Here is a 24,996-nt window from a genome sequence, read left to right on the forward strand (position 1 = left end):
ACATGTTTCAAGATGTCCACCATTGTTCCAGTACCCAAGAAAGCAAAGGTAACTGAACTAAATGACTATCACCCCGTAGCACTCACTTCTGTCGTCGTGAAGTGCTTTGAGAGACTGGTCAAGTATCATATCACCTCTACCTTTACCTAGACCCACTTCAATTTGCTTCCCGCCCCAATAGACCCAAAGACGATGCAATCGRCATCGCACTATCCCATCTAGACAAGAGGAAAACCTATGTAAGAATGCTGTTCATTGACTARAGCTCAGCATTCAACACCATAGTACCTTCCAAGCTCATCATTAAGCTTGGGTCCCTGGGTRTGAATCCCGACCTGTGCAACTGGGTCCTGGACTTCCTGACGGGCAGCCCCCTGGGTGGTGAAGATGGGAAACAACACCTCCACTTCGCTGATCCTCAACACAGGGGCCCCACAAGGGTGCCTGCTCAGCCCCCTCCTGTACTCCCTGTTCACCTATGACTGTGTGGCCACGCACACCTCCAACTCAATCATCACGTTTGCAGATGGCACAACAGTAGTAGGCCTGATTACCAACAATGACAAGACAGCCTACAGGGAGGTGAGTGCCTGGGAGTGTGGTTCCAGGAAAATAACCTCTCAGGAAACAGCAGAGGGATCCACAACGAAGGGGCCGCAGTGGAGAAGGTGGATGTTCCTCGGCGTACACATCACTGACAAACTGAAATGGTCCACCCACACAGACAGCGTGGTGATGAAGGCACAACAACGCCTCGTCAACCTCAGGAGGCTGAAGACACTTGGCTTGGCACCTAAAACCCTCACAAACTTTTACAGATGCACAATTGAGAGCATCCTGTCAGGCTGTATCACCGCCTGGTATGGCAACTGCACCGCCCSCTACAGCAYGGCTCTCCAGATGGTGGTGCGGTCTGCCCAACGCATCACYGGGGTGGGGGGGACTACCTGCCKCCCCAGGACACCTACAGCACCCGATGTCACAGCAAGGCCAAAAAGATCATCAAGGACAACAACCACCTGAGCCACTGCCTTTTCACCCCGCTATCATCCAGAAGGCGAGGTCAGTACAGGTGCATCAAAGCTGGGACCGAGAGACTGACAAACAGCTTCTATCTGAAGGCCATCAGACTGTTAAATAGCCATCACTAGCACCTTAGAGGATGCTGCCTATATACATRGACTTTAATAATGGAATACTAGTCACTTTAATAATGTTTACATATTTTGCATTACTCATSTCATATGTATATAKTGTATTCTATTCTACTGTATTTTAGTCTATGCCGCTCCGACATTGCTCGTTCAKATATTTATATATTCCTAATTCCATTCCTTTACTTTAGATGTGTGTGTATTGTGTCTATTGTTGTGAAATTGTTAGATATTACTTCTTAGATATTACTGCACTGTTGGAGCTAGAAACACAAGCATTTCGATACACCCGCAATAACATTTGCTAAACATGTGTATGTGACCAATAAAATCTAATTTGATTTGAGATATGTCACCAGTGAGCARATTTGGGATGCTCTGGATCAACATGTACAACAGCATGCTTCAGTTCCCGCCAATATCCAGCAACTTCACACAGCCATTGAAGAGGAGTGGGACAACATTCCACAGGCCACAATCAACAGCCTGATCAACTCTATGCAAAGGATATGTGTCGCGCTGCATGTGGCAAATGATAGTCACACCAGATGCTGACTCGTTTTCTGATCCATTKCCCTACCTTTTTTTAAGGTACTGTATCTTTGACCAACAGATGCACATCAGTATTCCCAGTAATTTGAAATTCATAGATTAGGGCCTAATGAATATACAGTACTTCAATTGACTGATTTCCATATAGGAACTGTAACTCAGTAAAATCTTTGAAAATGTTGCATGTTGAGTTTATATTTTTTTCCCTAACTAACGGAAAACTGGACACTCACTATACATTTATTAACTCTTCCTTCAGCTTTTTATTTTCTTTACACTTTAGAAACCTCACCTGTGTAAATTGCTTCAAATTAATACACTTTGAATTAAGTCTGTAAATCAACTAAATGTGCCATAAGTCAAGGGGTATGAACACTTTCCGAAGGGACTGTAGTTCCTTATTCCAGAATGGTTTACCCACTTTTGTGCCTATTTATTCTGCTTGACACAGTCATTCAATTCCCTATTTAACACATCACGGACTATGTCATACAAGGAGTCAATGCCATCTAGAGTTTCTGGTGTATTTCAAGTTGATCAATACGCTCAGCAGAGCAATACAACACATATTTGATTAAAGGAAATGATCAAATAGGTTTCTGGGTCTTCGCTTGATACATACATTAGTCTGGCCTTCAGATACAGCTGAAGTCGGACTTTACATACACCTCAGCCAAATACATTTAAACTCAGTTTTTCACAATTCCTGACATTTATCCTAGTAAAAATGCCCTGTCTTAGGTCAGTTAGGATCACCACTTTATTTTAAGAATGTGAAATGTCAGAATAATAGTTGAGAGAGTGATTTATTTCAGCTTTTATTCATTTCATCACATTCCCAGTGGGTCAGAAGTTTACATACTCTCAATTAGTATTTGGTAGCAATGCCTTTAATTATTTTAACTTGGCGTCAAACATTTCGGGTAGCCTTCCACAAGCTTCCCACAATAGGTTGGGTGAATTTTGGCCCATTCCTCCTGACAGAGCTGGTGTAACTAAGTCAGGTTTGTAGGCATCCTTGCTCGCACACGCTTTTTCAGTTCTGCCCACAAATTTTCTATAGGATTGAGGTCAGAGCTTTGTGATGGCCACTCCAATACCTTGACTTTGTTGGTCATTGTCCATTTGGAAGAACCATTTGCGACCAAGCTTCAACTTCCTGACTGATGTCTTGAGATGTTGATTTAATATATCCACATAACATCTATTTTGTGAAGTGCACCAGTCCCTCCTGCAGCAAAGCACCCCCACAACATGATGCTGCCACCCCCGTGCTTCTAGGTTGGGATAGTGTTCCTCGGCTTGCAAGCCTCCCCTTTTTCCTCCAAACATTAAGATGGTCATTATGGCCAAACAATTCTATTTTTGTTTCCTCAGACCAGTGGACATTTCTCCAAAAAGTCCAATCTTTGTCCCCATGTGCATTTGCAAACCGTAGTCTGGCTTTTTTAATGGCGGTTTTGGAGCAGTGGCTTCTTCCTTGCTGAGCGGCCTTTCAGGTTATGTCGATATAGGATTCGGTTTTACTCTGGATATAGATACTTTTGTACCTGTTTCCTCCAGCATCTTCACAAGATCCTTTGCTGTTGTTCTGGGATTGATTTTCACTTTTCGCAACGAAGTAGTTTCATCTCTAAGAAACAGAAGGCGTCTCCTTCCTGAGCGGTATGATGGCTGCGTGGTCCCATGGTGTTTATAAATGGCTCCCAAGGATGAACCAGACTTGTGGAGGTCTACAATTTTTCATATAAAGTCTTGGCTAATTTCTTTTGATTTTCCCATGACGTCAAGCAAAGAGTCACTGATTTTGAAGGTAGGCCTTGAAATACATCCACAGGTACACCTCCAATTGACTTCTAAAGCCATGACATAATTTCTTGGAATTTTCCAATCTGTTTAAAGGCACAATCCACTTAGTGTGTGTAAACTTCTGACCCACTGGAATTGTGATACAGTGAATTATAAGTGAAATAATCTGTCTGTAAACAATTGTTGGAAAAATGACTTGTGTCATGCACAAAGTAGATGTCCTAACCGACTTGCCAAAACTATAGTTTGTTAACAAGAAATATGTGGAGTGGTTGAAAAACTAGTTTTAATGCCTCCAACCTAAGTGTATGTAAACTCCCGACTTCAACTGTATATAATATATAATTACAGACACTTAGACAAGATTGAACCCTAGCCTGAAATGTCATACTGAACATAGAGTGGTCAGGTATTCTGAAGCGATCCCCAAATAAAGAGATACAATCAACTGCCACACTTTCCGCCAACTCATTKGGAGTAAAGAAATTAAACTCAAAACATGTATTTAAACAGCCATGGTGGGTAATGATGTAATCAACAACTGCTTTCCCTTTTGTGGAGATTGATGTAAACTGATCTTTCCCAGGGGATATTCTTCCATTTAGAATACAGCATTTTGAATCCTTTAGGAATTCCAGTAAGATTTCACCATGCTTATTGAACACAGCATCTAAGTTGGRCCTGGGCTTAGCATTATCAACATCATTAATACAGTCTTCCAAACCAACAATGTGACTATTTAAATCTCCACAGGTGTAAACAGCATCAACCTCAGAAAAAGTATACATTGGCTAAAGAAAGAATGAGAATCACATCCCCATGTAGAGCCCTCAGGAGGCAAATAACAGGATAAAAAAACGAAACAATATGCCGATACTCGATGCTCAAATCTCCGTCCCTTTATGCCATATACTGATTTTCAGTCACATTTACTAGATAGGACTCCAGTATCTTGTTTCTAACCACAAGTCGAACTCCACCAGATCCTTTGCGTGCTCTTACATGCTTTTTCCTATTATGTCCAAACCAAGTGTACCAATCCATTTCAAATGAATGKTGACCTGATAGATGTGTCTCATTCAGGGATATAATGTCAGGATTCAGTGAAAGTAACATCYATAGTCTTAGCTCAAAGCCGTTCAACCYTTAACGTTCCACTGAACTGGTTACTGGTCGGCACTTACTGGCTGGGCAAGTGAGTCTCAGTCCTCTGCGCTATCCCTCCTCAATGGTCTGGCCCCTGCTACCAGCATCAGGACCAAATGGAGGCTGTTGCATCACTCACCCACTCCCAGTGATGTAGAAGTTTATCCCGGTCGGGATCTCTGGCAGAAGAGTTCTGAAGTTCAGATCAATAAGTCGCTCCGTGTGTGACTTTGCCGATCGTAGATAGGATCTGCTGAACCTTTCGTTGCTCCTTAGCCTTTGTTTCTGCCGGAGGACAGTCACTTTCTCCTGCACAGATTGTAGTTCCAGCTTGATCAAATCAAATCARATTTATTTACTGTATATAGCCCTTCTTACATCAGCTGATATCTCAAAGTGCCTTACAGAAACCCAGCCTAAAACCCCAAACAGCAAGCAATGCAGGTGTAGAAGCACGGTGGTAGGAAAAACTCTAGGCCAAAACCTAGGAAAAACTAGAGAGGAACCAGGCTATGAGGGTGTGCCAGTCCTCTTATGGCTGTGCCGGGTGGAGATTATAACAGAACATGGCCAAGATGTTCATAAATGACCAGCATGGTCAAATAATAATAATCACAGTAGTTGTCGAGGTGCAGCAAGTCAGCACCTCAGGAGTAAATGTCAGTTGTCTTTTCATAGCCGATCATTAAGAGTATCTCTACCGCTCCTGCTGTCTTATAGAGAGTTGAAAACAGCAGGTCTGGGACAAGTAGCACGTCCGGTGAACAGGTCAGGGTTCCATAGCTGCAGGCAGAACAGTTGAAACTGGAGCAGCAGCACGGCCAGGTGGACTGGGGAGTCATCATGGAGTCATCATGCTAGTTGTCCTGAGGCATGGTCCTAGGCTCAGGTCCTCCGAGAGAGAAAAAGAAAGAGAAAAAGAGAGAATTAGAGAGAGCATACTTAATTCACACAGGAAACCGGATAAGACAGGAGAAGTACTCCAGATATAACAAACTGACCCTAGCCCTCCGACACATAAACTACTGCAGCATAAATACTGGAGGCTGAGACAGGAGGGTCAGAGACACTGTGGCCCCATCCGATGATACCCCCGGACAGGGCCAAACAGGAAGGATATAACCCCACCCACTTTGCCAAAGCACAGCCCCCACACCACTAGAGGATATCTTCAACCACCAACTTACCATCCTGAGACAAGGCCGAGTATAGCCCACAAAGATCTCCGCCACGGCACAACCCAAGGGAGGGCGCCAACCCAGACAGGAAGATCCGTCAGTGACTCAACCCACTCAAGTGACGCACCCCTCCTAGGACGGCATGAAAGAGCACCAGTAAGCCAGTGACTCAGCCCCTGTAATAGGGTTAGAGGCAGAGAATCCCAGTGGAGAGAGGGAACAGGCCAGGCAGAGAACAGCAAGGGGGGTTCGTTGCTCCAGAGCCTTTCCGTTCACCTTCACACTCCTGGGCCAGACTACACTCAATCATATGACCCACTGAAGAGATGAGTCTTCAGTAAAGACTTCAAAGTTGAGACCGAGTCTGCGTCTCTCACATGAGTAGGCAGACCATTCCATAAAAATTGAGCTCTATAGGAGAAAGCCCTGCCTCCAGCTGTTTGCTTAGAAATTCTAGGGACAATTAGGAGGCCTGCGTCTTGTGACCGTAGCGTACGTACGCAGGACCAAATCAGAAAGATAGGTTGGAGCAAGCCCATGTAATGCTTTGTAGGTTAGCAGTAAAACCTTGAAATCAGCCCTTGCCTTAACAGGAAGCCAGTGTAGGGAGGCTAGCACTGGAGTAATATGATATTTTTTGGGGCTTGTAGTCAGGATTTACAGCCGTATTTAGCACTAACTGAAGTTTATTTAGTGCTTTATCCGGGTAGCCGGAAAGTAGAGCATTGCAGTAGTCTAACCTAGAAGTAACAAAAGCATGGATTAATTTTCTCCATCATTTTTTGACAGAAAGTTTCTTGATTTTTGCAATGTGTAGATGGAAAACCTGTCCTTGAAACAGTCTTGATATGTTGTCAAAAGAGAGATCAGGGCCAGAGTAATGCCGGGTCCTTCACAGTTTTATTTGAGATGACTTTACAACCATCAAGATTAATTGTCAGATTCAACAGAAGATCTCTTTGTTTCTTGGGACTGTTTTCTTGGGACTGTTCTCTGTTTTGTCCGATTTAAAAGTAGAAAGTTTCCAGCATCCACTTCCTTATGTCTGAAACACAGGCTTCTAGCGAGGGCAATTTTGGGGCTTCACCAGTTTCATTGAAATTACAGCTGTGTGTCATACTGATATCAGACAAACTGATATCTTTCCGACAGATAAGATCTAAACCAGGCCAGAACTTGTCCATGTAGACCAATTTGGGTTTCCAATCTCTCCAAAAGAATGTGGTGATCGATGGTATCAAAGGCAGCACTAAGGTCTAGGAGCACGAGGACAGATGCAGAGCCTCGGTCTGAGCCATTAAAAGGTCATTTACCACCTTCACAAGGTGTTATGATGGGGTCTAAAACCAGACTGAAGCATTTCGTATACATTTTTGTCTTCAGGAAGGCAGTGAGTTGTGCGCAACAGCTTTTTCAATTTTTTGAGAGGAATGGAAGATTCGATATAGGCCGATAGTGTTTTATATTTTCTGGGTCAAGGTTGGGTTTTTCAAGAGAGGCTTTATTACTGCCACTTTTAGTGAGTTTGGTACACATCCGGTGGATAGAGAGCCGTTTATTATGTTCAACATAGGAGGGCCAAGCACAGGAAGCAGCTCTTTCAGTAGTTTAGTTGGAATAGGGTCCAGTATGCAGCTTGAAGTTTAGAGCCATGATTATTTCATCATTGTGTCAAGAGATATAGTACTAAAACACTTAATTGTCTCTCTTGATCCTAGGTCCTGGCAGAGTTGTGCAGACTCAGTACAGCTGAGCTTTGGAGGAATACGCAGATTTAAAGAGGAGTCCGTAATTTGCTTTCTAATGATCATGATCTTTTCCTCAAAGAAGTTCATGGATGTATTACTGCCTGAAGTGAAGCCATCCTCACTTGGGAATTGCTGCCTTTTTAGTTAGCTTTACGACAGTATCAAAAAGATTGATCATGCCTGGGCCCCCTCTCTTTATCTCAATCTCTCCCTCTTTGAACAGTAGGCCTGCTATGATGATGGACACCTCGGGGTCGAATTTAGTGGATGGGTTTGGGACGGTCATTTTGTCTTCCATATTGTCTACTCTTGCCGCTAGGTACCTTATATCCAAGTTTAAGTTAACTTGGATCTCTTTTGGCTTTTCTTTCAATCTCTGTCTTAAACACCTCTCTGCTTACACAGATCCGTTTTTTTGGGGGTCACTTGCAGACTGTCAATTTCACTGTTTCTCAAAGCTTAAACTCAAAGCATCTATTTTGTCGTTAATCAGCTTCAGCTTATGCAGAATTCCAGACAAGTCAGACTTTTTCTTGTCTTTCCCTCTGGTGCTCCTTGAGTCTTTCTCACACATGTTAACGATGTTGACCTTCAACAGTTGCTTAGTTGTAAAGTATTTATTGCTAGCAATATATATACTCTATTTACAAACCTTTGTGTTTGGAAAAACTTTTGGTGATAAAAGGTGTTGGTACTCACATTTCAATGACACACACTATCGGTCAAAYGTTTTAGAGCACCTACTCATTSAAATGTTTTTCTTTATTTTGACTATTTTKTACATTGTAGAATAATAGTGAAGACATCAAAACTATGAAATAACACATATGGAATCATGTAGTAACCAAAAAAGTGTTAAACAAATCAAAATATGTTTTATATTTGAAATTCTTCAAATAGCCACCATTTGCCTTGATGACAGCTTTGCAATCTCTCAACCAGCTTCATGAGGTAGTCACCTGGAATGCATTTCAATTAACAGGTGTGCCTTCTTAAAAGTTAATTTGTGGAATTTCTTTCCTTCTTAATGTGTTTGAGCCAATCAGTTGTGTTGTAACAAGGCAGGGGTGGTATACAAAAGATAGCCCTATTTGGTAAAAGACCAAGACCATGTTATGGCAAGTACAGCTCAAATAAGCAAAGAGAAACGACAGTCCATCATTACTTTAAGACATGAAGGTCAGTCAATACGGAACATTTCAAGAACTTTGAAAGTTTCTTCAATGCAGTCGCAAAAATCCTCAAGCACTATGATGAAACTGGCTCTCATGAGGACTGCCACAGGAATGGAATACCAATAGTTACCTCTGTTGCAGAGGATACGTTCATTAGAGTTAACTGCACCTCAGAAATTGCAGCCCAAATAAATGCTTCACAGAGTTCAAGTAACAGACACATCTCAACATCAACTGTTCAGAGGAGACTGAGTGAATCAGGCCTTCATGGTCGATTTACTGCAAAGAAACCACTACTAAAGGACACCAATAAGAAGAAGAGACTTGATTGGGCCAAGAAACACGAGCAATGGACATTAGACCGGTGGAAATTTGTCATTTGGTCTTGCACTTAGATAATCATGAAACAAAGAAGGGGTGTCATTTAGTCCATTTTTGGTTCCAACCGCCGTGTCTTTGTGAGACGCAGTGTGATCTCCACGTGTGTTTCCCACCGTAAAGCATGGAGGAGGAGGTGTTATGGTGTGGGGGTGCTTTGCTGGTGACACTTTGCGATTTATTTAGAATTCAAGGCACACTTAACCAGCATGGCTACCACAGCATTCTGCAGCGATACACCATCCCATCTGGTTTGAGCTTAGTGGGATTATCATTTGTTTTTCAACAGGACAATGACCCAACCTACCAAGAAGGAGAGCAATGCACAATCCCCCGACCTCAACCAAATTGAGATGATTTGGGATGAGTCGAACCGTAGAGTGATGGAAAAGCAGCCAACAAGTGCTCAGAATATGTGGGAACTGTTGGAAAAGCATTCCAAGTGAAGCTGGTTGAGAGAATGCCAAGTGTGTGCAATGCTGTCATCAAGGCAAAGGGTGTCTATTTGAAGAATTTGGTTATCACTTTTTTGGTTACTACATGATTCCATACGTGTTATTTCATAGTGTTGATGTCTTTACTATTATTCTACATGTAGAAAATAAGAAAAATAAAGAAAAACCCACGTGACCATAGAGGTGGGTAGAGGGCACACCTGCCATGAATGCCCTCTCCCGCATCCCCGTCACTGAGCAAGGAATCCTGTACACGCACCATCGAAATCATAGCTTTTCGGTGGCGTAGCTGGCTAAGGCGATATCAAGAGGGCATTACTGTGTTTTTAGCAAAACAGATGACGAAAGATTAATGACAGGTAACATTAAGGACTTGTGAGCGAGGAAGATATACTGTTATGACGGCTGTATACTGTAGGCCAGCATTGTAAATAAGAATTTGTTCTTCACTGATTTGCCTAGTTGAACAAAGGTTACATAAGCAAGCACATTGACATCAGTTACACAAGATCTGCATCACATCCGACATAATGGTGGATCACAGCATAGCAGGGCCTATGTTATAGCTGGCCCAATTAGTGATGAACAGTCTGAGAACATTTTACCATTGACAGACTTTCCTGTAAGTGAAATTCAGGCTTCAGTGAAGTCTGGGAAAGTAACGTGAAGCAGACCTGGYATTTATGCTTTCTGCATTACCATTGACTTTTCCACTGCACCACTCTTATTATGAAAATAAATTTCTTCCCAAAACCACCTCTCCTCACCGCAGACCATAAAAGCAAAGCAGAGGTCTGGTGTACTGTATATACAAAGGTCATTAGTTGTGAATTAACCTTTTAATCTCCGAAGCTCCGTTGCTTTTTCCTTCTATTTCCCCTGTTCACTGTTGCTAACCCGCAAAGTCATTCGCTCAAACTTTCGCTCAGTCTTAATGAGTTCTACAGGGGTTTTCTACTAAATTCCACCAGATGCTGAGGAGGGAGGGAGGYAMGYAMGGAGGGAGGGAGGGAAGGAGGGAGGCAGCTGGTACAATGTAAAGCCTCACTCTCAGGAGAGAAGACTGACGTACGGCTTCTTCTCTCCTCCCCTCTCTTCCCCTCCTCCTTTCACTCAGTTTAATTGGTGCCTATCGGCTGCGTGTGTGATTGCTTGACAGGTCCGGTGTGGGATGAGACAGACACAGTACAACACATACGAGGCAGTCAATCAGAAAGCTGACTGAACGATGTTGAGCTAAGTCAGAGAGAAAAAGAGAGCCCATGGAATTACTTCACTGACGGATCTCAGCACACACAGAGGACATACTCACTGACCCAGCCCTTGAAACATATTCCCCTAATTCAAACTCATAATCTACCTAAACTTCCTCCCTTAGGCTGGCTGTATGCTTGTATGGTGGATTATTCCAAATGAACACTGAATTTGACTTTAAAGCAKATAAACCAAATCATTACACGCCCTCTAGCCGTCACCTATGGACCCCTTGTGRCCATGTATTGATCAGATGACCCTTATATCTGGACAAAGCCCTGACCTTTGACCTGACGTTGCATGCTTGCTTTGCGGCTGAGGTGGGGCCCTGAGATTCGGGCGGTGTCTCCAGGTGCCTGAGAGAATGAGCTCTCCACGTAGATAGTGGCCTGACGTGTCCCGCAGGGTGTGGTCTGTGGATGAGCCTGTGCCAACCGTCGCTGTGATGCCCGCTTTGATCAGCCAATCGAGAGAGAGAGAGATATTAGTAAACTCACTATGACATACTGTGGGCTTATAAATAACTTTYCGTCATTATGTGGCTGGCAAGGACCAAGTGGCTAAAGTGGAGACCAGACTAACATGTAAAATAATTATTATGCCTGAACTTACATGCATTTTGAATGGGGTGGCCAAGATGGGCCACAGACCCAGTTTAGGCGGGCCATTACATTTTGAACCTTAAAAGGAAAAGTCCACCCAAAAACTATTTTGGTATTTGTTTCATTAGTCCGTTGTTGACATAGTCCCAAAGTGTTTTGCTTTTCACCAATCAAGTTTTCAAGAAATCATCCCCATATAAAGCATTGATGCTCATACGATGCAAAATGCATCATACGGGGATGATTTCTGTATTTTGAAAGTCAAATATCTTAACTTGATTGCTGACAAGCAAAACATTTTGGGACTATGTCAACAATGGACTAATGGGTGGAATTTTCCTTTCATAGATGCGAGTAGGATTTTGTCAATATAATTATGATGGCTAAACGCATTAAATGCTTCAGCTTAGGTTTGGTACATTTGCCTGTTCAAATAAATCATAAATCAATTACAAAAGTATTGTTACAGTGTTTGAATTCAAGGTCAGAATGTTATTTAAGTGTACTGGCTGTGTACTACTGTGTACAGCAGCAAATTCATGTGAAAGTGACATACAGAGTGAGAATTATACTGTGACACCCGGGGAGTCTCCATTATTTTAACGGCACCTTCTATGTGTGCACCCTCCTTTTGAATGGAAAAGGACATCTATTACAAATACCATATGTGTAATAATATTCAGCCTACAAAGTGGCATGTATTCATGGATGCCAAGGGAAGTCACTATTCTATAATGTAGTAAACAGTAAAAAATAAAGAAAAACCCTTGAATGAGTTGGTGTGTCTAAACTTTTGACTGGTACTGTATGTTATTTAAATGTCAAATCCATATCAATCCAAATGCCTAAGTATTTATATGCGGGAACACGTTCGATTGGAGAACCATCTAATGAGTGAACATGTAGTTCATCTGAAACKTTCTTACGAGAGTTGAAAAACAACATGTATTTTGTTTTAAAATCAGCAAGTGATTCCTGCATAGCTATAAAATCTGACTATAGTTTGGACACAGACAGATCAACAGTCAGGGTAATAGCATACATAATGTATCATCCGCGTATAGATGAAGTATAACATTTTGAACAGATTGACCAATGGTGTTTATATAAATAGTGAATAAAATAGGTCCCAAATCGACCCCTGTGGCACGTCTTTTATGTACTTAGATAATCATGAAACAAAGAACGGGTGTCAGAGCTCGAGGACAACTTATTCAATAAAATGACATGACCAATAGTATCAAGTTAKAATTCATYTAAGGAAATCAGTCAATTGACTGGGAATACAGATATGCATCTGTTGGTTACAGATACCTTAAAAAAAGGTAGGGATGTGGATCAGTAAACCAGTCAGTGTCTGGTGTGACCACCATCTGTCTCATGCAGCGTGACACATCTCCTTCGCATAGAGTTGATCAGGCTGTTGACTGTGGCCTGTGGAATGTTTGTCCCACTGCTGGATATTGGCAGGGAACTGGAACACGCTGTCATACACGTCGATCCAGAGCATCCCAAACATGCTGGTGAGTATGCAGGCCATGGTAGAACTGGGCCATTTTCAGCTTCCAGGAATTGTGTACAGATCCTTGCAACGTTGGGCAGTGCATTATCATGCTGAAAKATGAGGTGAGGGTGGCGGATGAATGGCACGAAAATGGGCCTCAGGATCTCGTCACGGTATCTCTGTGCATTCAAATTGCCATTGATAATATGCAATTATGTCCGTTGTCKGTAGCTTATGCCTGCCTATTCCATAACTCCACCGCCACCAAGGGGCACTCTGTTCACAACGTTGACATCAGCAAACCGTTCCCCCACACAACYCCATACAKGCTGTCTACCATCTGCCTGMTATAGTTGAAACCGAGATTCATCCGTGAAGATCACACTTCTCCAGCATGCCAGTGGCCATCGAAAGTGAGCATTTTACAACAGAAGTTGGTTACAACGCCGAACTGCAGTCAGTTCAAGACCTTGGTGAGGATGGCGAGCACGCAGATGAGCTTCCCTGAGATGGTTTCTTACAGTTTGTGCAGAAATTCTTCGGTTGTGAAAACCCACAGTTTCCTCAGCTGTCCGGGTGGCTGGACAGCTCTCAGACGATCCAGCAGGTGAAGAAGCTGGATGTGGAGATCCTGGACTGGCGTGGTTACACGTGGTCTGCGGTTCTGAGGTCGGTTGGACTTACTGCCAAATTCTCTAAAACAACGTTGGAGGCAGCTTATGGTAGAGAAATTCCTATTAAATTAATAGCAACAGCACTGATGGACATTCCTGCAGTAAGCATGCCAATCGCACACTCCCTCAAAACTTGAGACATCTGTGGCATCTGTGACAAATCTGCACATTTTAGAGTGGCCTTTTATGGTTCCCAGCACAAGGTGCACCTGTGTAATGATCATGCTGTTTAATCAGATTCTTGATATGCCACACCTGTCAGGTGGATGCATTATCTTGGCAAAGGAGAAATGCTCACTAACTGAGATGTAAACAAACTTGTGGACAACATTTTTGAGAAATAAGCTTTCTGTGCATATGGAACATTTCTGGGATCTTTTATTTCAGCTCATGAAACATGGGACCAACACTTTACATGTTGCATCCATATTTTTGTTCAGTATAGATCGCCATTTCACCAAGACATGTTTTCATCAGGGTTTCTAGGGAGATCATGTGACCAACGACCAATGGTCGCTAGTCACTAGAGCTCCACAAACCCGATACCTCTTTTCCAGTTTTGATTGTATTATTTCAATAATTAGCTCCTACAAATCTAATGAAATACTGACTAACAATGCCGACTACTCATGGGGGCAAGAAAAACAACGTTTCACCGGGTTCTAGGCGGTGCTTTTCTAGGCGGGGCTTTACCTAGCAAAGACTTGTAGATGACCTGGAGCCAGTGGGTTTGGTGATGAGTATGAAGCGAGGGCCAGCCAACGAGAGCGTACAGGTCGCAGTGGTGGGTATTATACMGGGCTTTGGTGACAAAAAGAATGGCACTGTGATAGACTGCATCCAATTTGTTGAGTAGAGTGTTGGAGGCTATTTTGTAGATGACATCACCGAAGTCGAGGARCGGTAGGATGGTCAGTTTTACGAGGGTATGTTTCGCAGCATGAGTGAAGGATGCTTTGTTGCGAAATAGGAAGCCGATTCTAGATTTAATTTTGGATTGGAGACGCTTAATGTGAGTCTGGAAGGAGAGTTTACAGTCTAGCCAGACACCTAGGTATTTGTAGTTGTCCACATATTCTAAGTCTGAACCGTCCAGTGTTGCTGGACGGGCGGGAGTCATGTTGCTATGACACCAACTGCGTGGCTAGACAAGCCAGCTATCACCAACACATTATTTTGCATAGTTCTCAATGTTTGTGCTACGTTTAGGCTTAATATCATTCAACAGTTGTGTGAAGATCGATGGATGTTCTTTGGGTTTGTCACGACTTCTGCCGAAGTTGGTCCCTCTCCTTGTTCGGGCGGCGTTCGGCTCACCACCGATCCATGTTTCATTTTCGTTTTGTTTTGTCTTCATTATACACACCTGGTTTCCATTCCATAATCAATGTTCCTTATTTATCCCTCTGGCTTCCCTTTCTGTTTTGTGAGTGATTGTTATTGTCATGTGGGTTCGTTCTTTGTGCTCTGGATATTTGTATTTTTCTTTGTTGGAACATTGCTTACATTTTTGAGTAAATTCAGATTATTACTCATCCATTATTACGCATCCATTCACCTAATCGCTGACAGGGTCGTGGACCATTCTTTTTTGTAATTCAACTTTTTATTGTTTCCTTRCATGATATAACAATGCAATTGAACTACATGTAACGCGAAACAATAACTTGACAGATATGAATATATATACAATYAAGAAGATAGAAAGGGAAACAAACATTTTACAACAAAAGGACAAACTTAACAAACAAAACAAAAGACCCTACCCCGTCCAGTCATCTATGTATGTCTGTAGTCTATCAGGCCAGTACAGATTGTTTTCTTTTTCTATCTCTGAGAGAAAATGTCCCCAGATGTCAGAAAAGTTCAAGTTTACCATTCATTTTAGAAATCAATCTTTCATATAAAGCTGTTTCTGCCAAGGCTATGTACCATTCCTTAATATGAGGGATGTTCCTTCTCCCTCCAGTCTCAATATGACTTTTTTGGCTGTGGTTAGAGAAACTTTTAGCTAGTTTAAACATGAGCTTCTCAGTCTATCAATATCGTCAGTGATATTCAGTAATAGCAAAGCAGGATTTGCAAGTATTGTGGTATTGCAAGTATTGTGAATATCCCCAATCTTTTCCATTACCTTCTGACAAAAGGTATGCAAGCTTGGACAGTCACAGAGCATATGGTTTATGTCCCCTGTACTTGACTGACAGCTCCAGCATAGACTGGATTCTATCAAAGCTATTATGTTCTACCTCAGAGGAGTCTAATAAGTCCTATTGAACACTTTAAATTGAATCAGTTTGGACCGGGCATCTCTCATAGGGAGGAGCATCTGTTGTATAATTATATTAAATTCCTCTCCAAATTTTACCTCCAAGTCTTTTTCCCACATGGCCTTTAGGCCCTTACAAGTTCCATTAAATCCACCTATAAGGTGGCTATATAAGCCCTGCAGTATGTGGTAATTTGCAGAGGATTTCTATTTTAACACTTATATCAAAATGTACAGGGAATCCTACCATAAACATACAATCTCTACATTGGAGAAGGTCTTCTTCTCCAAAAGTCTTCTTTCTGTAAATGARATTATACCTGTAAATTAATGTGTTTTCTAGATATAGACAACCAAGGTTCTTTATCCCCTTTTATTTTTATTTATTTAACTAGGCATACCAATTTAATACCCAACTTTCCAGAAAAACACGTGTCCTACTATTTTTAATTTAGGTTTGTTCCATAACGAAGCAGAGCTTGTCAAGAAAGGTGAAGATCTTTCTCTCTCTATTATGAATCTGACTCCATATATTTTTAGTATGGGAAATGATTGGATTCTGCAGTCCCAGCTTTTGTTGACTCAAATAAGCTGATGCTCTGAATGGGGCATTAAGTTCTTCTTCCATGTTCACCCAAATTGGCCTATAGAGTTCTCAATAAAGAGACAACCTCTTTGTTTTTTGCTTGAATGTATTATGATAAGCACTGCCCACCCTTCTGTCTCCCACCCTAGGAGCATCCTTTTCCAGCAGGTGTGTTTCTTGGAGCATAATCACGTATGAGTGTTTTTGTTTCAATGAAMATGATTCAATACCTTTGGTCTTTTTAAATATGAACCTAATCCGTTCACATTCCACGACAAAACTTTCATCACGTTGGTCATCATATCTGAAAGGTTGTAAATATATTATTACCAAAACGTGACGAGTGTTAGAATATTTTATTAAATCAATGCGTTTCAGATAGACACTGCTTAGCGAATCAAAGAAAGTGAACAACTGGCAGTGCCTCCCACCTAGAGCACTAAACTTCCCATCGAACAAATATGTCATAAACATATCCCTAAAAATCTCCCTCCCCACTAAACCAGGCTTTCATCCATGTGAAGTGCCACGAGGTCTTCCGAGCACTGACCCTCCAACTAGAATAGGAACGTTTTACCAAGGCCAAATATAGGCATGACCATAAACATTTTGAAATCACAGAGATGACATGTCATAGAAATGACATAGATCAACCAAAAACATTGAACATAAAGACAGGCGGATCATTATACTTGCAAAAAGAAACTTTCTCATGTAGAACAATACATGAACTGTGCCCATCACGCATGGCACGAACACGCCTGTTGTGGCCAATATTGACCACAGGAGGTTGTCTTTAGTAAAAATGTCTTTCACACAATCCATCGTTCTTCGGGTTTTTCGATCACAGTCTTCATTTTTTCAACATCGTCATCGACAGAAGTGGTTGTGGACCATTCTTGATATACACAGGAAACTGTTGAGCGTGAAAAACCCAGCAGCGTTGCAGTTCTTATCACAAACCGGTGTGCCTGGCACCTACTACCATACCCTGTTTAAAGGCACTTAAGTATTTTGTCTTTCCCATTTACACTCTGACTGGCACACTTACACAATCCATATCTCAATTGTCTCGAGAGTTAAAAATCCTTKTTTAACCAGCCTCCTCCCCTCCCCTACACTGATTGACGTGGATTTAACAAGTGACATCAATAAAGGATCATAACTTTCACCTGGATTCACCTGGTCAGTCCATGTCATGGAAAGAACATAATGTTTTGTACACTCAGTGTACGAATATATACTGAACAAAAAATATATATAAACACAACATGTAAAGTGTTGGTCCCATGTTTCATGAGCTGAAATAAAAGATCCCAGGAACTTAGGAGTATTTCTGTCTGTAATAAAGCCCTTTTGTAGGGAAGAACTCATTCTGATTGGCTGGGCCTGGCGCCCAAGTGGCTGGGACATGCCSTCCTAGGCCCACCCATGTCCAGTCATGTGAAATCCATAGATTAGGGCCTAATGAAAAAAAMGTATACTTATTTGATTTATTTAACKAAGTTATGCAACACTCAATTCCTCTGTGTGAAAAAGTAATTGCCCTCTTACACTCAATAACTGGTTGTGACATATTTAGCTGCAATGACAGCAACCAAATGATTCCTGTAGTTGTTGATCAGTCTCTCACATCGCTGTGGAGGAATTCTCTTGCATGCAGAACTGCGACATTTGTGGGTTTTCAAGCATGAACTGCTCATTTCAAGTCCTGCCACACCATCTCAATTGGGATTAGGTCTGGACTTTGAAAAATCTAAAATTTGTTGGATGACATTGGTCCCATTATGCCTGGTGAAAACCAAACACTGCATTCCACAGTAAGAACCGTATAGCAACGGTCAAGCATGGTGGTGGTAGTGGGATGGTGTGGGGAGGTTTTTCTGCCTCAGGACCTGGACGACTTGGCTTAATAGAAGGAACCATGAATTCTTCTCTGTACCAGAGAATTCTGCAAGACAATGATCAAGACAATGATCCAAAACACATAATCAAGTCTACATGAAAATTGATAAAAAGCAACAAATTTGAGGTTTTGGAATGGCCTTGTCAAAGTCCAGACCTAATCCGAATTGAGATGTTACGCAGGACTTGAAATTAGCAGTATATGTATTTACCCACAAATGTCGCTGAGCTGCATGCAAGAGTGGGCCAAAATTCCTCCACAGCGATGTGAGAGACTGATCAACAACTACAGTAAGCAATTGGTTGCAGTCATTGCAGCTAACGTTGGCACAACCAGCAATTGAGTGTAAGGAGGCAATTACTTTTTCACACAGGGGCATTGGGTGTTGCATAACTTTCTTTATTAAATAAATGAAATAGGTATATCATTGTTGTGTTATATGTTCACTCAGGTTCCCGTTATCTAAAAGTAGGTTTTGGTTGAAGATCTGATAACCTTCAGTATCTAAAATTTGCCGAAATACTTTTTCACTGCGCTATACAACAAACAGGCACAGAGAAAATACATAGACAAGAACATGAGAGACAATGACTTAAAAGTGCAGTGCATTAAGTATGAATGCATTTAAAATGCAGGAAGGATTAATTCATGGGGAATAYGGTTGGGTAAGAACAAATACACTGTAGTTGTCCTTGGAAGAGCATCCAATTATTGCCATGCTTTGCTCACCACAAATCTCTATGAAAATCAAAGGGGAAAACATGTAACTCAGCAGGAAACCAAAGTTCCCTAATCTTTATGTTCGCCTCAACCATGAAATGGAATAAAGGGTAGTGTCCAATAAGCTTAGGTATGTGAAGCCTCAATTGTCCCCACATACACACTGCACACCCCCCACCCCAGGAAATGACAGAATTGGAGTACCAGAGTTGATGGCCATTTCTGCTCTTTTCTGTCAACCCCAAGGACCTCAGGTAGGCAATCATAGCCTGGACAGGTAAGTATCAGAAACACCATAATTCTGTCTCAGAGGGCTGTGATGGTGTTATTGCTCCTGGTGTGTGTGTGTGTGTGTGTGTGTGTGTGTGTGTGTGTGTGTGTGTGTGTNCTGGTGTGTGTGTGTGTGTGTGTGTGTGTGTGTGTGTGTGTGTGTGTGTATATGTATATATATATATATATGCGTGTATCCCAGCTAGCACATAACGTTCTGAGAACCATATGTTTCTTAGAGCTTGGTGAGAGCGTGGTTGTTCTATGGTTATTTAGCATAAAACCTTCCCACTACTTTCTGTTGCTTGGCTTAGGAATGTTCTCAGCACATTTAAGGAACTTGACAAAACACCCTATTTTCTTGGTATTTAATTACTTTAACAGAACATTTCCTAAAATGTCGAACATGGGTACATTTAACTTACTTTCTGGCAATGTTGTAGAATCGTTCTCCAAATGGTTTGACATTGGGAATGTTCTCAAGTTTTTCAGAGAACAATAAGAAACAACTTTTCTTCTGTGGGTCACTCCAGCCTTCGCTTTGTCTCCCCTTCCTGTCCAGCTCAGGCGTTCAGCATCGCCGGTCTTCTAGCTGCTGCCGAACCTACTGCTGGCAAACGTCCTTCACTCATCAACCCCGGACTTGCCTCGTCATCATTACACACACCTGGTTCCAATCCCCACTCTGTATTCGTCTTTGTCGGTCACTGTAAATGTTACTTGTTTTCCTGAGAGGAATCTCTCCTACTATTTCCTGAGTACTTTATATTTTGCACTTGGGGTTCGCCCTGTTCCTTTTTGTTTATGAAGATCTATTTTGAGCACAACAGCGTCTGGGTTTCGTCCCGCTTTGATCTATGGCGCTTAAATGAGCTCAGTAGTTCTAAACCTGCGACTGCCTCCTGCCTAGTCCTCTTTACACCAGCGACGGTGGGAATGTCAGTACTTCAGAATAACGTTTCCTGCAGGTTTGAAGTCATGTTCTCAAATTGTAAAAAGACCATTTAAGAAACAACGTTCTTCTGTGGGAATTTCCATACTTCCACAGGACATTCCAAGCAAGTTCCTACGTGGGAACGTTCTCAAAAATGATGTGACTTAAGCCATGCTCTTAGAACGTTTTGCTTCTCTTTTATGTCAGTTCTTGGCAATATTCTGGGAATGTAAAAAAAAAAATGGAGTTGTACACAACATCAATAAACTCTAAATTCTGTTCTCAGATTATGAAGAAAACGTTCCTTAAAAAACACAATGTTAGTAACATTCAGAGAACACTCTAAGAATGTTATTTAAAAACATATACATTCCGTTCTCAGCATCAACAAAACTATTTATATGTTGGCTGGCCACACCTGATCTTAATGTGTGCTTCTTTAATTTGAAAATGGGGTCTGTTTGAATAGACTAAAATGAACAGCTTTGTATGCATAAAAACATGGCATGCTGGCTCCATCCTGGTGTCGCAGTGGACTAWTTCCATGGATAGAGAGAAAAGCATAGGTCCAAATCTCACTGATGCTGTGTCACAATAAAAAAGTGTTCACATGATTAATGGCTCAGGAAAGTCATTTTCATGAGTCCTATCTGTGCTTGGAGTAATAAAGAAAAGTTTATCCAAAATAAGCTTGCAGTGTTAAATGTCTTATTGAAACATTCAGTAAAGGTTTTAAGGAAGTTATAAAAAATAAAAAAACTCAAAATAACCTAAAATTTCCCTTCTCAGAGCTTTCATAAAACTCACCTAGAAAACTTTCAAGGAACCAGAGTTAAATGTTCTCAGAACCTCCCTGCAACCTAAAAATAAACGTTCCCAGAATAGGGAAACTGTTCACTTCTGTTCCCTGAATGTTTAAAAAACGTTCTGATTTACCGGTCAGGAAACGTGTGGCTTCGTTCCCACAACCAATGTGTGTGTGTGTGTGTGTGTGTGTGTACTGTATGTGCGTGCCTTCATGACTATGCATGTGCTTGTGACTCACAGGGGGTGGTCATTGACTGGCTGGTGGTTCTGCTCTCCGAGGTGTATGGTGTTGCCAGTGGAATGAATGGAGAAGGACAGAGGGAGCGGGAAAGACCCTCTCCCAGCCACATTATGTCGCCCCCCTCAATCACACACCTCCTTCACTGGGGGGCACACAGAGAACACAGGAAGTGAGAGAGAGGAAGAAAGGACACCATTAGACAAAACCAACGGTCTTTGAAAATTCAGATCAAAAACATTTCTGATTCAAGACAATTCTAGTGGTCTCGGTCTTCTCTGTGGATGAAGAGAGTGCACAGAAAGAGAGTGAGGGAAAAGACTCCAATAATACATCGCTGGTTAAATAACAGCCAAAGCAGTTTTGCCTTTGCGCTCACAATTAAAACAGTTACATGGGCAGACAAGACCTGATCCTAGATGAGCACTTGATAGATACAGCTCCAGATCTGAGAGAACGAGTTTACTACCCACCACAGTGCTGTTCATCCGACCCATCGGAGCAGTCATGTCTGAAGTCACACACCCTGATCTCGTCCCCACACTCCCTGTGTGCCCCACACACAAACCCCCCCTCTGGACAGATTTGGGGCTGTTCTGTAGGGGCTTCTGTCGGGGGGAAGGCAAGTCCCCTGAAACAAGCAAATTAATAACACACAACTAGGGTTGCAAAATTACAGGGACATTCAATAATTTCCCTGGGTTTCCKMAAATCTTGGTTGGAGGATTCTGTATTTCCTGCTTCCTTCCTGATTCCAGGATCCTCCAACCTCGATTTGGGGATAACCAGGGTATTTATTGAAAGTTCCATAATTTTGCAACTCTACATATAACACATCTAACAAACTGTAACTCAACCTAGAGTGGGACACAGCTATACTGTACATGCTCGTGGTAAGGTATAACTACAAAGGGTCATTTTCCAGGAGAAAACTTGTGTGCTTGCTCCAGCTGCAAGCTAGTCAGCTGCAAGGACAGGTCATCAATGGCGATGTCTCCATTGAAGTCGTCACCGACTGTGCCCTCCACCAGAATCTGCCAAAACAGAGAACAAGGTCAGGTGTGTGGGAAAAGAAGAGTGCTTTGTGTGTTTTCCATTTCAATTCAGTGTGTTATTTGGCTGAATCCCAAAATGGCATCCTATTCCCTACATAGTGTGCACTACTTTCGACCAGGGCCCATAGAATAATGTAATTTGAGAAACAGCCATATGGCTCTTTCAGCCACACAGGTAGACATCTTATCATAGTTCTGACCTCAGCAGGTTAAGCCTATAGCCTGGTAACAATCGCTCCGCCAGGAAAGCAGCAAACAATTTACCCCACAACATCGTTGTAGATTGTCGATTCAGCATAACAGCAAAACAAGGAGAGAACCAGAGTCTAAACTACTGGATATTGCTTTGAAAACGTGTTTGAGGAGGCATTTTCCAATCCTCAGCAAGCCAAGTACGACTGTGGGAAACAATTCAATTAACTGGTAGCTAGCAAGCAAGCTCAATTCTCTCTGCTCTGTTCTATTAGAATTCCAAACACACTCTGAGTTACAATGCAGCTTGTAGTGGGCTGATAGAGCAGAGAAAGTGTGCGTCCGCGCATTTGCAGAGAGCACGCAGTCTGTGAGCCTATCCATCTCCTCCATCCAGACAAGGTTGTTTTCTGCTCCTCCTCTAGCTCACCTCAGGCCTGAGCTAATTAATCTGGGCTGTTAATTGGATGGGAGCTGGAAGAACCTGCAGTCCATGGTGTTAACTAGGAGCTGATTGGACAGAGGAGAGATACGCAGGGTCTAGGGCAMGATGTGACAATCCCTGGCGACAGCATATTAGCTAGTGACTTAATCAGGTCCTCATTGCTTCAATGTAATTTAAGCTCAAAGGAAGGAAGTATTCTGAACTAACTTTACAGCACGCAGGGCAATCCGTGATTTTCGTTTGGGAGCAAAAAGGCTAACGTACCGATCTCACTGTGGAATGTTTTCTGTTTAGTCTCAGAGCAAGAATGGGTGTCCCTTTGGAGGAAGAAGTGTGATTTCATAGCAGAAACACCACTGACATGAACATTGTCAACATGAACCAACCATCCCTCACAAAGGCTTATTCACCAGACGACAACATCAATGAACCATCACATATGACGTAATCATGATCCTCTCTGGCACCCCTGCTGAAAAGAAACAGCATAGGTTGGTCACGCTTGTCACCAGCCTTTGCTGTGCTTTGGACACTGGTGACCATGGTATGCTGGTGACCAGCTTATACTGGTATGCTGGTGATGCTGGTATGCTGCAGCGTACCACCATATGCTGGTCACCAGCAAAACCAGCATCAAAAGTGCTTAATTATTTAAGACAATACATTGCATATAGTCAGGTCAATAATTATTGACACTTGATAAATATGAGAAAAAAATACTATATATATTTATTTTTTTAAGTACTGAGCTATATTGCATCCTCAAAGTAATTGGATAATTATTTTATACTAATACAATTGCTCAGAGAAAGACATTTTTTTTAACAAGTTATAAAACAAATTTAAAAAAGATAGGAGTCAAAATCATTGGCCAGCTCAGCTCAGCTCTTCTAAAATGATTCATGAGATTGGAGAACATGTTGGGAGGGATCTTAGACCATTCCTTCATACAGAATCTTCCCAGATCCTTGATATCCTTCATCCGCTCTTATGGACTGCCCTCTTATTTAAACTCACATGTATTTAAGGGTTCAAGTCTGGAGACTGAGACTCTTATGGACTGCCCTCTTCATTTCAAACCACATGTTTTGAATGGGGTTCAAGTCTGGAGACTGAGACTCTTATGGACTGCCCTCTTCATTTCAAACACATGTTTTCAATGGGGTTCAAGTCTGGAGACTGAGACTCTATTGGACTGCCCTCTTCATTTCAAACCACATGTTTTCAATGGGGTTCAAGTCTGGAGTCTGAGACTTTTATGGACTGCCCTCTTCATTTCAAACCAAATGTTTTCAATGGGGTTCAAGTCTGGAGACTGAGACTCTTATGGACTGCCCTCTTCATTTCAAACCAAATGTTTTCAATGGGGTTCAAGTCTGGAGTCTGAGACTTTTATGGACTGCCCTCTTCATTTCAAACCACATGTTTTCAATGGGGTTGCAAAATTACTGGGAGTCTGAGACTTTTATGGACTGCCCTCTTCAATTCAAACCACATGTTTTCAATGGGTTCAAGTCTTGAGACTGACTGCAAAATGTGATTTTTTGTGGTCAATAAAAAAATGTGTGTGTATTTTTTATTAGTTATTGGGGTTTATTGTCTTGCTGGAAGATCCACTTGCAGCCAAGTGTTAGCCTCTCGGCAGAGCAACCAGGTTTTTGGCAAAAATGTTCTACAGTAATATAGTGGTGGATCTTTGATGTTATGGGGCTATTTTTCGGAATGGAGGAATGGTCTAAGATCCCTCCCTCCCAACATGTTTTCCAATCTCATAAATCCTTTTAGAAAAAGGCTCAGTGTCTTTATCCTCTCAGGGGAGGGTGCTACAGTATTGAATACATTTGACCCTATCTTTATCAGATTTGTTTTTACTTGTTAAACAAAATATCTTTGTCTGAGCAACTGTATTGGTATAAAATAACATAATTTGCATATAAACTGTAGC

At 41.9% G+C, this 24,996-nt stretch overlaps 1 pseudogene; it reads right to left on the reverse strand.

The window, feature by feature from the left end:
- LOC111973575 (MAM and LDL-receptor class A domain-containing protein 1-like) overlaps positions 1-24,996 on the reverse strand; it is a 41,232-nt pseudogene that overhangs the window by 14,605 nt on the left and 1,631 nt on the right.

Source organism: Salvelinus sp. IW2-2015, linkage group LG14, assembly GCF_002910315.2.
Source record: "Salvelinus sp. IW2-2015 linkage group LG14, ASM291031v2, whole genome shotgun sequence".
NCBI lineage: Eukaryota > Metazoa > Chordata > Actinopteri > Salmoniformes > Salmonidae > Salvelinus > Salvelinus sp. IW2-2015.